This window comes from Strigops habroptila, chromosome 6 (assembly GCF_004027225.2).
Source record: "Strigops habroptila isolate Jane chromosome 6, bStrHab1.2.pri, whole genome shotgun sequence".
NCBI classification, from domain to species: domain Eukaryota; kingdom Metazoa; phylum Chordata; class Aves; order Psittaciformes; family Psittacidae; genus Strigops; species Strigops habroptila.
The window spans coordinates 70,098,767-70,111,972 of record NC_044282.2 but is presented as its reverse complement, the minus strand read 5'-3'; the positions used below and the strand labels follow the sequence as shown (position 1 = coordinate 70,111,972).

The following is a 13,206-nucleotide window of genomic DNA, read 5'->3' as shown; positions in this document are numbered from 1 at the left end:
GTCATCTTAACATCAAGTTTCTCACCGAAAGCAGCAAATAATAGCTGAGATAGCCCTGACACAGCAAGGCCTCAGGGGCAAAAGAATTGCTGGGACTGCATTAAAACCCCACATGCTTGTGTGTTTGACTGGACTGCACATCTCTTTGTTTAGTTTAGCTGAGAATGGTCTAAAGTGCTGTTGTGTGGCAAACAGCTCCCAGATAAAGACTATTAACAAGCAAGAAAGTCTTTCCTCCTTTTTTCTGAAGCATTTCTATGGGTGTGCAAGATTATTGCAAACTATTGCATCAACACTGAATCACTCCCTCCTTTGCATATCTTAGTACAACCCATCCCTTTGCAAAATTTAGTGACTTCGTTGAACCAAAAATATAAAAAGGAAAGAAAAAAAGCATCCAACAACCTTGCTTCCAGCTTCCCAAGTCACTTAGTCTCAACTTGAATTTTAACTACATAATCAGACAGCAGCACTAGCTATTACATCAGGGGGTTGGAAGCAAAGGGAATAGAGGAGGTGGAGCAAGCCCAAGAGACAGCCAAGAGAAAAACATCTTTAAAGCTCCTCCGAATCAGTGACACTTACCTGTTTGTTCTGTTTTATGCCTCTGGGTTTCTCTGAAATAGCGAAATTAGGAAGTGACCCACTTTCCTCCTGTTTAGTGTAAGGAGGAAATAAGAGGAAGGGGAAGAGGGGAGGAGAAGAAGAGCTGCAGAAGGATAATATCAAAGGGGAAAGAGAAGGAAGAAAAAAAAAACCAAACCTTACAGAAGATAGAAGGGTAAATTGTGGTGACTCAGTTTAAAGGAAGACCAGGAACTAGACCTACTAACAGTCGACACCTTCCCACACACTCCAAGGAAAAGAAACGGCAAGGGAGAGGAACAAGCTCAGTACTCAACAGCACTTCTTTGTGCTACAAACTCATTCCTCCAGGACAAAGTTTGTGCAAGGGGAAACTCCACAACAAAAGAAAATACCTCTCCCATCATCACTTTTACCTGTGTAAGGAATCATAGAATCGTAAGGGTTGGAAAGGACCTTAAGATCATCTAGTTCCAACCCCTCCGCCATGGGCAGGGACACCTTGCCCTAAACCACGTGGCTCAAGGCTCTGTCCAACCTGGCCTTGAACACCGCCAGGGATGGAGCATCCACAACCTCCCTGGGCAACCCATTCCAGTGCTTCACCACCCTCACTGTAAAGAACTTCTTCCTTATATCTAGTCTAAACTTCCCTTGTTTAAGTTTGAACCCATTACCCCTTGTCCTACCACTACAGTCCCTAAGGAAGAGTCCCTCCCCAGCATCCCTGTAGACCCCCTTCAGATACTGGAAGGCTGCTATGAGGTCACCACACAGCCTTCTCTTCTCCAGGCTGAACAGCCCCAACTCTCTCAGCCTGTCTTCATATGGGAGGTGCTCCAGCCCTCTTATCATCCTCGTGGCCCTCCTCTGGACTCGCTCCAACAGCTCCAGGATGAGTGGAGCAGCAGAAGGTATCCTGGTTGGGGTGGAGCAAACCAGGGCCAGGTGCCAAAAATTACTGTCAAAAGAGCTCAGCCAGTTTGCATTAGCTGAGGCTTCCTCACAGGTGAAGGGTGTGAGCCACATCAAGACCCCAGGGAAATGGTTGACCTTTCTGCCAACAAGTAGCATCACATGTGCTAATGTCAGAGGAAATCACTCGATTTGGTAGCATGATCTGACATGGCTGCTCTAGCCTTCGTACAGGTTTGGGTTGGCATCTTTAAGAACACCTTCATCTGCTGTGGCTTTCACCCTTTGCTGTGACAACTGATGGCCCTGAACTACTGAGTTTGTAGAGGAGCCCAAGAGCTGTCTATCTTCTAGAGGGAAACCAGTATGTGGGAGGAGAAGGGATGTTCTGGTTTGCTTTACATTTTTGTCTTTTGCTTCAGGATTCGTGAGGTTTCTATTTCCTTCCTTAAATCATATTTACTTCACTCAGTATGATCAGGCACATCATGAATGAAGTTAGGACTCCTGCAGCAATTCAACCATTCAAAAATGGTGAAATGAATGATGTAATAAATACATGTACTATGTGGGTGGCAATCAGAACCATAAAGGAAGGACTAGCCATACCCTCGTCTCCAGGTGGAGTATTAAAAATCACAAGGCAGCTTGCTGAACTCGTCACAGCTCCACCAGTTTCAAAGCCTGCAAATGAAGACAATTGTACTTAACAGTTCCAAAAGTCTGCTCACAGATTTAAGCAGCCTGTTCCCTGTAAACAGGCAATATCCCCCCAAAGCACAGCTTCATTCTAAGCATGGATTATACCAGCACGTTAATTTGCACTCACTTTAAGCTTAGTAGTCAAATAGATTATATGGCCAAAACTATATGGGAAGCTGCAAGCGTATTGCATTCTGTGCTAATATATTGGTGTGCACTACTGTGTTTTCATCCTCATAGAGAAGTTAGGCAGAAGGAACTGAAGTGGAGACTGCAGAACCAAACAGTCAGTTTTACTCAGTACACTGTAAAATTTAGCAGTGATGGGACATTAAAGAAGCCTTAAAAGGATAAACTTGAAGATGCATTTTTCGAACTATTATCCCACATTTTTGTTGATGTTTCTACAGGCAGAAAATGCCTGCAACACTCCTTTGTGGAGCATCATGTGTGCACAAGGCACTGACTCTCTGTGGCTGCAGGAACTTGGAGGATCCCTGCTCCAGCCACTTGCTCAGTCACAGTGGAACTAGCTGAGTTTTGAGTCTGGCTCTGCAGCCCATGGCCTCGAGGCAATCTGAGCTGGGTCCAAGTGCCTGACATCTTCCTCCTTTAACTAGGCTTGAATGTAACTCCTAGTTGGCAACAGCTTTACCCAAACAGGCCATCCCAGGCAGTGCCAGCAATGCCCAGAAATGCAGCTGAAGGAGTGTCGAGTAGTTTGAGATCAAACAGAAATTCCTGGTGCCTTTAGATGCCTTTAGGTTTGCAAAGCAGCCAGAAGAAGTTTTTCCCAAGGTTTGCTGTTCACGTCTCTCAGTCCAGCCTGTGCCTTGCTTTATGTTGTTTCTTCAATTCATCTTTTGGACAAGTTTTTGAAATGTTTCCCAAGTTAAAGTCACATGTGCAGGAGGAGAACTCAAACCTGAGGATAATTTATTTTGTTAAAGCAGAGACTGTTTTCAATGAAAAATAGAATTTAATCCTTAACTGCTGTCTCTGTCATAGGCACGCAGACATACCTCTCTCTATATTCCCTTTCCTCTATAAAATACAGAATCATAGAAATCACAAAATGGTTTGTGTTGGAAGCAATCTTAAAGATCATCTAGTTCCATCCCCCATGCTATGGGCAGAGACACCTTCCTCTAGACCAGGTTGCTCAAAACCCTGTCCAACCTGGGCTTGAACACTTCCAGGGAAGGGGCATAGACCAAAATGGAATACAGACTAAACGATCCTATTCCTCCTTCTTCTGTGTCCAATACCCTTGTGACCTGAGAGAGTCTGTGCCAAGTGGGACTTGTGCAGAGCCTTCTTTACATAGCAGTTGAGCTTGGCCAAAAAGTCCCATTGGCAAGGCACCTGGAAACCTCAGATCAGTCCCACCTCCATACCAGCTTATAATACCTAGAGATTTGATTATGTTGTGACTACTTCTCCTTTGCACATCAGATAATAGATGTTGAAGTCTGGCGTTGCTGGAAATGTCACAGTCAAACCAGTCTGCGTAGCTGTGGGAAGGCATCCAGCTAAGGCAGGTGGAGGTGGGATCAGCAGTGGAGACCCCAATTCACTGAACATTTAAGTCCTAGTTGCTCTTTAAGCAGCTAGTCAGGAATCAGGTACCAAAACACTTTTGAGGATGTGGCTCTGCACAACTAAGAGAGTAATAAGGAAATCAGTGGGGAGACATCTCTGAGGGTTTATGTTAAAATTGTATTTTAAATCTCTATTTCTGAACATAAGCGTCAGAGGAATCTTGGCTTGGCTTGAATTGGAGCACCCTATCATAGACAGGTCCTTAAAAAAGCCCACAGCTTAACTATATGTCTAGAGATGCTGAAAATGCAAGGAAAAGATGAAACTTAGGCCTAGCTATTCCCTTAAATTTAATCAGAAGCAGCCTGGGGCACATAGATGCAAGTGCCACTGATGGTCAAAATTCAGTAGTTACATAAACAGCAGCGAATGACATAAAGTAATTAGGAGTTTGGCATAAAGGGCTCGATCCTCAAATAGTTCTGACTGCACAGCCCTCAACAGACTGGGGCATACCTTGGCATCTCAGCCTAGGGAAATGCAGAAACCAGAGAGGCTCTGAAATGCTCAGTGCCAAAGCAGGTACATTTTCCCTCTCTCTTTTTTGCTCTCTGCCCTAGTTCAGTTTATTTCCCAGCCATATACTTGAGGCATAGATGAGCAGCACTTGGGTAAATGAGGTATTTCCCTCTCTGCTGAAAAAAACACCCCAAACATGGAAATGTCTGAGGGAGGTGGAGGGTATTGAGATGGTCTTTGTGTTATAACCGGCTCCAGGAGAGCCCACTAATGAATAGCCAGTGGCACTGCTCAGCATTTTGGTGTTTTGCTCGCTTACCTGCCTTCCAGCCCAGCTCTGCAGCATGCAGGCGTGTGTGTTGGAGGCTGAAGGTGATACTGTGAGCAGCCTGAAAGCTTCCACTGCTGGTGATCAGACCTCAAATCATGGACAAAACAAAGGCTATGGTTTCCTCCCTGCTAACGTGCTGCAGGCTCTGCCTGCTGTGTCCTTCACTAGCTCCTGGCTGGTAACATGGGAACCCACATCATGCCACTCACACAGGAAAGCATGTTCCCTGTCTTGTTGTTCATGGGCTGTGCCCACAGGTACTGGTTGTTCAGCTTGCTGAATACTTGTCTGAGTAATTAGGAGGGAGCTGAATCATTCTTAGACCAAATTCCGGTTTTCTCTCTCCTCCTACTTCATTTTTAGGCTTCACTTCTCACAGCTTTCCTGTACACAGTGCGAAATGAGTGTTCAAATACTATCAGATAGAGTCAATAAATTCCCTGTGTCCTTTACTTTCTCTAAAAGTAATCCTCAAAAGATGCTAGAGAATCAGTTAAATTGCCTAGTAGCACTTATTGCAACAGAAATCCTAGTGCTGCTGTGCAAAAGGCTCCCCCTCCCCCCCCCCGCCCCGCATCTCCTGGATAGAGGCATCCACGTTCCTGAATAACACAGAGTATATCCCTTCTCTCATTCGCTTTAAGAACAACTGTAGGAAAGGTATTGTTTCCTATTAAGCTTAATGGGCAGTGTTTGTGATGTATTTAATGGTTCTGCCTTATGTTGGTTAATTAAAATACGTGATTTCTTCTGCAGCAGAGCTTGAAAATGAAACTTAAATTGAACCCAGTTTTCTCGCTGGAAACCTTTCATCCTCCTCCCACACCTTCCCTCCCCTCTTTTCCTTTTACCATCCCTCTTTCCCCAAGTTATGCTGCTTTTTACTTTGCCTTCACTGCGTTTTTCTCCCTGGCTTTTGCTACAAGGAGCCAAATTCTTCCCTGCTGGTATCCAATGGACTGAAATTCTTCTCAGAGGCGTTATTGGGCTGAATCCAAACCCAGCCAGCATTTTGCAGTGCTGGTGGCTTAGTCAAAACAACAGTTTATAATTTCTCTTTTGCTTCCCTTATCTACCGTTAATATGAATTATAAATAAGTACTAGTATTGCTCTCTTGAAAATCATACTTCATTTCAAACCAGACAAGCTGTCTGACTGAAAATGTCTTTTGAACTTTCTGTGTGTGCTAGGAACTTGCAAAGCACACTGCGTGCGCATGGACAGCCCGGATTTCAGACCGAGACTCACTCTGGGATTCCTCTTGCCATCTGCAGTGCATACCTAACTGAAGTGCTGGCTACTGTTAACCCGTGCATGAGCTGCCCAGGGAAGGTTTGCTTTCCCAAACTGCCATTTGTGATGTTAAATCTGTTTCCTAATCAGGCTGCTGTTCCAGATCCCTCACCTAGGGGGTGAGGGGTGTCTGCACAGCGTTAATCTTACTCTGAGTCTGTATTTACAGTCCTTAAACCCGACAAGATCTCTCCTTCCCTGTGGTTTTCATGTGCACAGCTCATTAGATACTCTAATGCAGCAGGGAGCCCCCCTTGCCTGAGAATTCCTTTGTCGTATATTTAGCAAACTTTTGACTGCTTCCTTCCAAATGAGACTGAAGGACATATTTTTGTAGGAGAGGGTGAGAATCACAAAGCACGATTTGCAGTCACGTTTTTCTGTGGGGAACTACAGAGCAGGGGAGGAGGAATCACCCGCAGTTCTCTCTTCTTCTCCCCCGCGCCTTCTCTCCCCTCCCCTTCCCTCCCACACCCCCATACAACCATAACACGAGACGAACACGCTCCAAAATACAGCTGCATAGCCTTCCCTCTCTTCCGGTTTTCCTTGCCGTGGCAAAAAGGGGGAGGAATACGGTGAGGATAGAATTATTGCTAATGTGGGACTGATGTTTTGACTCTGTGTCATCTGCAGACTATTTAGAAAAGCCTGTACGTGTGGTGTCAGAGTTAAACGTAGCCAGTGCTCAGTTATTGCTCACAAGAGAGGCGCAGACAGGGTAGAGGGAGACATCACCACTCGTCTGTAGGTCTGGATGGTTCCATAAGTGAATGCACGAAGGCTTGTGGAATGAAAAGGAAAGGAAGGGATGACTGAGGTTATGAAAGAACGTCGCGCTCCAGCTGCAATCCCCATCCCTCATTAAAATCCTCATTAAGAGATAAATTTGACAAAAATACAGCATTTTGTATGAAATGAAAGGATTTCCTCTGCATCAGAAATCACACAGGAGACAGCTCCATTTGCTTCAAATTAGGTACGCTCTGAATGAATATTTTAATTAATCCATTATAAATAAGCCAGGCTCTTTCCTGGAACAGAGGTACCGTTTTCCTCCTAAGCAGCAATGGGATGTGCTCACTGCTGTGTGTACGTGCCCAGGCTTTTGTTTGTTTTTAATTTCTCTCTCTCTCTCATTTTCTAACCCATCCCTCAAATGATCAGTTGCAACACATGTCCTTAACCGTGAATTTCCTTGTGTTTGGCTGCTCTCACTTAGGGGGAGGGAGGAGAGGGGGAATAATCAGATTAACACACCCAGACCCCTGGCAGGATGTTCTGCGAAATAAAAAGAGGGAGACAAGGAAGAAATCACACATAAAAATAGAAGCCCACGTAGATTGGCCATATATGGAGTATCAGGGACTTCAGAGGGATACCCTCTTCGGACCACCCCTTTGGCGGAGGAAATCGCTGCTGCAGGAGGCCCCCTTCCCCCCTCCCCAGGCGGTTCACCCGCAGCCGCGCTCAGCCCCCAGCCCCTGCGCCCCGCTCCTCACTGCTCCGCACCGGGGGAGCCGGCGGAGGGGCGGTTGCGGGGCGGCCCCGCCGGCGGTGCGCGATGCGCGGAGCGGTGCGGCGGCGGCGGCGATGACTCAAGCCCGCCCGGCCCCGCTCTGCTCCCCTCCCGCTCCCGCCTCCCTCCCCCCCCCCCCCGCTGGGGAGGGCTATTAAAAGCTGCTGACGTAGGAGCGGACGGCCATCTTTGATGAGGGCACGGCTCCAGATCCATTGAAGAACGAGACCCGGGGAGGTCAGCAGCGGCTGTCCTTGCCTCCCATCTGCGGCAACCGACCCACCGACCTCGCAGCCGCGGCCCGGCGCAGAGCTCCACAAGCCGAGGTATGGGTGGGATACTACCGGGGGGACCGGCTGCGCAGCTGGGAGGGGGGCATATTAACGAAAATGAAATGGAAAAAAGGATATATTTAAAGAGGGACCTGTTCGGCTTTTTGTTTCCGGCCCCTGGGCTGCTACGGAGATGGAGGAAAGCAGGGAGAGGGGTGTAATTTCGCGGGCAGCCTCATCGCCGGCTGCAGCTAGGGGTGGGAGCTGGGCTCTGCCTCTCCCTCGTGCCAGGCTCGGTTACGGGTTGCCCGAGGCCGAAGGAGAAGGAAAGCCCGTGTAAGGTCGGAGGAGAAGGGGAACCAGCTCCATTCCACCCGGGAGCTAGAAGAAGGGTCTGCGGCCGCTCTGCCCTGCTCGGCCGGACCGGGCTGCTGCCGCCCGGGGCACTGCAGCGCCCTTCCCGCGCCGGGCTGCGGCGGCGCTTCAGCACCGCGGACAGAGGCGGCGGCGGCGGCGGGGGGGGCTGTATCAGCACCGCGGACAGTGCTCGGCGGTTGGGCACTGCGGGGCGGGGTTCAGCACCGCGGACAGCGCCGCGGTGCCCCACTCCGTGGCCGTGGACGTGCTGCAGCGCCCTGCGGCTCCGCTCCCCCCCGTCCCCGGCTGCCCGAGCCCCGCCATAGCGCACGGGATGCACCGTTCCCGGCGGGAGAGCCGCCGTGCTGACTCGTTCCGGGACAGCCCGCAGGCAGAAACAGTTGTGGTTGTACGGGGTCCCGCGGCAGCTCGGAATGCGAAGAGGGAGCGATTAAAACAAAACAAAACAAACAGGAAAATAGCTTCAGATCCCGAAATGAATCGGCGTTTAGCACTCTGGCCTCTCTCCTGCCCTGGAGAGGTACTTGTGTAAGGGAAGCGAGGCGTTCGTTACATAACGCCCAGCCCGCGGGGTCCCTCCGGGACCGAGCATTGCCCGCGGGGACCAGCGCAGCTCCCCGGGGCTTCCCCGCGCCCGAGGAGGCTCCGCGCTCGGGGCGCTCCGCGCCGAGCAGCACCGCTGCCCTTCCGGCGGCTCGGGCACAGAGTGCTCCGGTGTCTCGGCGCACCCGGGTGCTCCTCAAGCCGTGAGACGGTGGGGGCTGAGCCCTGTCCGGTTTGCCCCCCCCGCCCTCCGCAACTGCGGTGCGGAGCGATGCGGAGCCCGGCACCTTATGTAACGCGCCGCCCGGGCTGCCCCGGCACAGCCGCCCGCACTCCCGGCCCCGGCTGACCCGGCGCTGGCGGTCCGTCCCCCCTATCCCGGTAGTCCTTTCGGCTCCCCGGTGCCCCGATCTCCCACAGCCCCTCGGTGCGGCTCGTCGCTGGCGAAGTCGGTAACTTTGCTGCGGGGTAAATAAACACGGGGAGAAGGGGGGATCGGGCTGAGCGTCCAGACACTGCACTGCTAAGCTGCGTCAAACCCGGGCCGCGGGATCTGCGAGATTTACGTGCTCGGCTTGAATAATTGCTGCTGGTTTCGTTCCTAGCTGAAAAGGGGGGAAAGAAAGGAGGGTGCTGGTCTGCGGCGCAGCCCGGGGGTGGCGGAGCAGCCCCACAATCCGCTCCTGGTTGCTGCCACCCTGGCTGCAGCATCCGCAAGGACATGCCTGTCCCGCATCGCCCACCCCGTCCTAGCTCTGGGCATGGAGCCACTCTCCCATCGACCGTGGCAACACGAGGACAGTGCAGGGCTGCCATCCCTGGGGGTGGCAAGGGAACGGATGGGGCCAGCTGGGAGATCAGTGTTCCTGGGGCATAGCTGGGGAAGCGACTTGCTCCCAGGCTCTCATCTCCTCGCTTGTCCCTGCATCATGGGCATAGATGCCAGGCTACGAAAAAGCAGCAGTGTTTTTCTGTTGCTACTGTGTAGCGCAAAAAGGGTCAGGCAGGAGATGACCACTGTAGAGTTTGATATGTAGGATGAGTGCCAGAAAGACAACAGAGGTGGCCAAACTGAAGATGCAAGCAGGTCTGATTTGCAAAAGCAAGAGCTTGGGGCTGCCTCTGAAGTCAAGAGTTGCAGAAGCTCAGCATGTTATGAAACAAAATGCAGCTAAGTAGCAACCCCCCAATAAATGTAAATACAGCTAACTTTCTTTCCACAACTAACTAGAAAATTAGAGTGGCATTTCCAAGAGCATGCAGGACGAGGCTCTGCGTCCATTGAACTCATGGGGGCAGTGAAAGAAATAACAGCAAAACCCAGCCCATACCGAACCCTCAAAATACATCTAATGAGACACAGCTCCAATTTGCAGATTTACTGCACTGGAAGTGGCAGCAGCTTTTCGAGTCAATGGAAAGGTTTTCATTTGTCTCTGTATGCTTTAGATATGGCAACAAACAACAAGATTAAAGTGCTAAGGCAAATGAAGCACGGTCTCTACCTAATGCTTGCGCTGCTTTAACTGAGCAAGGTAACGAAACCAAGTACTTTCCTGTCTGCATGAACAACTTCAGCAATTTTTATGTCTATGTGTGGCAAGGCTACAGCTTCTGCATATGTAGCAACCCACAAGGAAAAATGGCAAGTGTACGGCACAGAGTAGGGCTCACCTCATTAAAGATTCCTTCTCTCAGGAATGTAGGGAAGCCAAGGAAAAGAAGACACTGTTTTTCCTTTGCCTTGGCTTGTCACACAACTACTCTTTTCTTGTATTTTTTCCTGAATCTCTGCCATAACTCTTTATAATATGAGCACAGTACTTTCCTCTATACATATTTATACACACATATTTCAGAGATTTCAAGGGTTATAAGTCAGGTAAAATCACAACAAATGTAGACTGACTTTGCAGCCCTCATTGAGAAGAGTGCGCTTTCCTCTCTGTGAAGTTTCATCCAGCACTGCCAATGCAGTCACCTTTGGGCTGGGCGAGTGCCAGGCAGTCAGTAACAATAGACTTGTTCAAGCATTTGAGAGCATCTAGCAGAGAGAAGAATGATGCATTGCTTGAGAGCTGCAGCAGGATGCAGATCTCAGGCAGATTACGATTACCTCTAGGAAACTGGACTTTGGAGCGGGCACAAGAGCTCACATATCTACTTCTGGGAGTACTGGATATAGTTTGTCAAGGCCATTGGTTGTCAAAGAATAGTTTATTTCTTTATAGCTCATTATCTTTGAACCTTAAATGATATCTTTGCCCTTAGCTTCAATAAGCTCTGGCTTTCTTCCCTACTGACCTTGCAGGTTTAGCTTGCTGCATCGTATTGCAATGAGCATTTCTCCAAAATACACAAGTTATGTTCCTAATTCTTGTCTGTCACCCCTTTGTTACTCTCTCCACAAATACTTAGATACACACTCCCACCAGCAAAATCTGCCTCTTATCAGATCACAGTTTTCAGTGTGCTGTCCCACATCCCACTGAATTTTCTAGGACTTTCCTTTCCACCAAACACAAAGACAAGCCATCTTCATCGGATCAAGATTATTTTTTCCTGGTTTATGATGGCCCTATGTCTGATGCTGAGAGACCACTTGCCCTCTTATTTTGGAAGGAAATTTAGCTTTGCCTTTACATCTTTCATGGTTTTCACTTGCTGGTTCCTCATCTTCATGCTCACCTACATTCCTCTTCTGACTACCGCTAAAGAGCACTGTGATGAAAGAAACACAAACTTGAGCAAAGCATTAGGACTGTGATATGAAGGGTGATGAGTGTGGCTTTCTGATTTTGATTATTCCATGGAGTCTAATATACAGTCAGTTGAAATCAAGGAAAATATTTCTACTGGTGAGACAGACTTTGCATGAGGCTCTGAATAAGCTCACCAGTCAGGCTGTGTGCTCCTAGAAATGGAAATCTTTCAATTTTCAGCAATGGGTGTGTGTTGATCAGGCCTGCAGCCAAAAAAGAAACCCTGCACATAATTTTGTGGCACTTGTAACCCAGAGAACATTCAGCAGTTTAGGTTTTCCAAAGGGAAACAAGTGCTATGTACATGTTCCCTCTGAAATATACTAGCACGCTGTAATTCTAAAGAGAATTCAATCATTGCATTATAACCTGTTTAATTTCTTTTTTTGTTTTTTAATAATGAGAGATATAGTCTCTTATCTGACACACTGGAAAAAGCTGAATTTTAATACAAGCACAGGGAGGAGAAGAAGGAAATACCAACCACGTAATTAATCATGGCTGTTCCTGGTTTTGAAAGCTGAAAGTCAGTGCTGACCAATCTGTGTTCTGTCTGGCTATTTAAAAGAAAAGGATTCTATCTATCTATCTATCTCTTTTTTTATTTTCATAGCTAAGGATGCTCTATTTCGCTTTTTACATGGGATTTAACTTATTACTCAGCCACATTGTCAATTGGTGTGATTTAGTATAACTGAACACTGTGCTACATTACAGGCTGATAAGCTCTGGAGCTGGGGCTCATCGTTTTTAAAACAGAAATGGGTTTACTTGCTGAAGGAGCAGGTTTTTCTATAAATGGGAATTGAAACACCCCCCTTCCCAAATGCTATTTTTTACCAGCCTGGTTTCAATGTCACAGATTCTCGCAGCCCAGGTTCATGCAGTTGGTCTGCCTGGGAAATGGTGACAGTAAGCGATGATGAAGCAGCGAAGGAGGACTACCGCACGTTATGGCTGTATTTCAGGTTGGGTTCTGCTGCACTCTGCTGGCACATAACACCCGCAGAACTTTTTATATGGTGTAAAACCCAGGACAAGCTGAGTTTTTCCTAGAGGCACATTTGTGTGCAGAAAAAGCCAGAACTGTACAAATGGATGTGGAACAAAATGAAACCTGCGCTTACAGGCGCACTTTGATTTCACAGATTGCATTTCCTAGCAGTGGCTATTAATTTTATTTCCAAATTGGGAAGTAGTGGGAAGTTTTCCTGCATTCTGACAAATACACAGGAAAATTTTGCTTCTTCCTCCAAATTTTTTAAGGCAATATTTTGAATGTTTATCTACTCAGACTGATTATTGGTAGAGAAGAAGCATAAAAGGTCAAAGTCTACTCTCACTGTACACATTTCTAAAATGGAAAGAGGTGAACTGTTCTTATACATTTTTATTAGAACTATAGTAATTTTTAATTACTGTAATGACTGTAATTTTTAATGTGACAAAGTTATTGTGCCAGAGTTTACTGGTAGAATCCATGAACAAAATGGTAGTTATCACAGTCTGTGTCAGCGCTAACAATGAAAATTTATATCCTAGACATTACAAAAGGATGCTTCAGGTAGGTGATTTTGTAAATTAATGTAACATTTGCTGTTTCTTACTCAAAAGCTACCAAATAACAGGGAGGTGCACATACAAGGCACTGCAAAGTGCTTTGGAGGGCATATTTGTAATTTTGCGTGGATCACTTCCATCTCCCGTATTTGCTCTGTAGCATACCCTTACTATAAATGCCAGGGAGCAAACCTCCAAAGGCTTTCACAGTCACTAGCCTGTCAAAGAGACCAAGAGGCTGGTTTGGAATGGCTCGAAAACTAAAGGCTTCAATCATATCACGT

At 47.7% G+C, this 13,206-nt stretch overlaps 1 protein-coding gene across 2 annotated transcripts in view; it reads left to right on the top strand.

The window, feature by feature from the left end:
- Window positions 1-7,352: 7,352 nt before the first annotated feature.
- The window catches only part of SNAP25 (synaptosome associated protein 25), a 66,009-nt gene continuing 60,155 nt past the window's right edge, over window positions 7,353-13,206 (top strand). Inside the window, exon 1 of one of the 2 annotated variants that reach the window (XM_030489851.1) lies at window positions 7,353-7,733. The gene's annotated coding sequence lies outside the window, so the exon portion shown is untranslated. The remainder of the gene's footprint in view (window positions 7,734-13,206) is intronic. The other variant, XM_030489850.1, reaches the window with a different exon arrangement.